The following is a 2,931-nucleotide window of genomic DNA, read 5'->3' as shown; positions in this document are numbered from 1 at the left end:
TGCACCACACGCACCATCGCCGTGTGTGGACGTGAGGGATGAGGAGAGAGTATGTGCGTGAGGCTTTAGGGTTTGGTTGCTCCCAAGTCTATTCTCAAATGACTGCTAATTGTGTTGTATATCAAACTCTAGGCAAGGCCTCTATTTATACATCATATATATAATTAGAGTCCAAACCAATCGCACAATACTCTCCCTTTAAAACCCATATGGCCGGCCACTCTATGAGGCCCAATAATGGGCCTCTTTCTTTTGTTCAATCCATCACCCTTTTGTGTGACCTTATAGGATCTATTCTATTGGGCTTTGGACTATTTGACTAGCCCAAAGATCATTGATCACGTCTAGCAACAGACAATGACGACCCAAAAGAACGAACTTAATCATCTCCATAATTTGATCCATGATATATCTAGTAATTGCATTTGACGAAGACATGAATCCTTCAATCTCCCACTTTTCTGAGACAAGTGTGCAATATTTAAATTCCTTAAGTCAATAAGTGTCGATTTAATAATATGATTGCATCACATGTCGAGATCATATTAATCTACAAATCATTTCTTGAAATCTGAGTTAGAATTACAAAACAAATGATTATTGAGTAATACATTTGAGCGCGGCCATGCATTCTCTGAATTCTCCCTCTTCAAGGCGCCAAGACACGTTCCTAATTAAATAGGTAGACTCAATCTAATCTTGTGGCAACCAAAGCTCCCACTCAATTCTTGAAGTAACCAGGAAACACCCTTTATAATCTCCCGTTACGGGAAGACGTTTGAATGTACCACAGTTAAATCAATCATTGAATGGAATCAGTGTTCCACTCATGTCAAAGGAATCCACTAATATATCCGGAAGCTCTATACTTGAACTTCAAAGTAGGTCAATAGTTCGATCATGCATCATTCATGCATATCCATGTGATTGACCGAGCATCACTATGCCCCTATAGCCCATGAAACTACGCTATCCAATCAATCTTACATGCCAGTCCATTTATGTGAAATCATTTATGTCTAATTTAATGATTTCGAACTAGGAACTTAATAATGTATGAATTTAGTTCACCTGTGGGGTTTCATTCACCAGATCATCATCCTGATGAGCCCATCAATTCATAATTATTTTAGACATTTTATTTAATATCGAAAACCATAATTAAATAAGATTGAAACTTTGTTTCAATTTATAAACATAATTCTGCAAGTTGATGTATTACTTATGTAACATGCTTTCTCAAAACATATACAACTTAAATTACATAACTTGCTTCAATCCAAGAACTTTAATATGACTCTCATACCTTGGTTATGGAAGGGGTTTAGTAAGTATAATTCATGAGACATTCTCAAAAATATGAATTTTGCAACTTCTAAATTTTAATAATAATATTCATCTCCATACACTAAGAACTTTCTTTCATCCTTTTTACTAGGAATTAGAAATTTCTAATTGTATTCCAACGTTACATTGGATTTCGATTGAAATCTATCGTCACTTGTTCTTAAAACACGTGAATCAAATAGATGAGTACAGGCCATGACATGCATGATGCATCATTTGCAAAATGCATAAGGAGCATCACTCAAAACCTTAATTTCATCAATCTTTCTCAAAGCATTGAATCTTTAAGCAATGTGCCATGTTTCATGGGATTGAAACTCTTTCAATATAATGTTGAACCTCATAAGAATCTTATCAATATAAGCTTCTTAACTAAACTCAAACATCCTTCGAGACCTATCTTTATAGATCTTGAATCCCAACTATACTCATCTTCCTCTTCAAGGTTTTCATACAAAATGCATTAACCATCACTTGACCCTTCAAGCAATGAATAATTGCTCTTTGTACTAGACCAAGAAGACGTCATAGCTCCCACTAAACATATTTTTATACATAACATCTTCATTTTATGAGAACATCAAACAATTTTGATTAACTCACAAAATTAAGAATACTAACTCCATGATGCTTTCTTTGATCCATAAATGAATCTCTTATACATCCTTAGGATTATTGGATTTTCAAAACTATTCTGATTATATCGCACACAAATCTTCTTTCATGAACAATTTCAAGAAAGCGTTTTGAAATCCATCTACCAAATCTCATAAGGCAGAAATCACTAAAATATTTTTAATAGATCTTTGCAACATGACTAATGAAAGGTTTTATCGTAATCATAGTCATACTATGAATCAGTTGAATCTTTTAACAAGTCTTTGCTTTGGTTAGAAAAACATTTTTCTTTCTTGTATGTTTTGCTTATAATGGGTCTCACCCAATTAGGCAAATTAATCAAGTGTCATACACTTTCTTACAGACTTAGAATCTATTTAAGACTTTCATGGTTTTTGAACCACTTGGAGTTATAACTTGTCAAATCATCTTTATTACTTGCATAATCATCATGTTCCAAAATAAAATATTTCAGAACTCTTAGTCAGTATGAAATCACATTTCATTGGCTAAGTTTTACGTTTGCTATCATCATTGTGGGTTTTTATGCAACAATTGAAACTTATACAACAACTTTGTTTAGTCTTCAATGAGAAACAACAATAGAGGATGTGCACTTGGAATGTACTACGTTTGACACATGGTTATTATTCCCATTATACTTAATGAGGCCACGTGTTGTCATTTATAACATAAGGTGAATCATGCTCATATTGTTGCTTTTATTCGATTACTTCTCGAATTTCTTCAAGATTTTTGAATTAACTTTTCTTGAACTCTTTCAAGGCTCTCAAACTTTTTGAGATTCTTATACTCCCACTTGCCTTTTGAAGAGGCATATTTAGCATAGGGTGAACCAACCATGGTTTGAACAATGTTTGTTTGTTGGTTTTCTCGAACTCTTTCGAAATTTACACTACTCTCAGTTGACCTTTTGGAAATTTCATGTTTTCTATAAGGGCATTT

Source organism: Chenopodium album, chromosome 16 (assembly GCF_948465745.1).
Source record: "Chenopodium album chromosome 16, dcCheAlbu1.1, whole genome shotgun sequence".
Classification (NCBI taxonomy): domain Eukaryota; kingdom Viridiplantae; phylum Streptophyta; class Magnoliopsida; order Caryophyllales; family Amaranthaceae; genus Chenopodium; species Chenopodium album.
The sequence above is the reverse complement of the archived record's forward strand: the minus strand, read 5'-3'. Positions refer to the sequence as shown.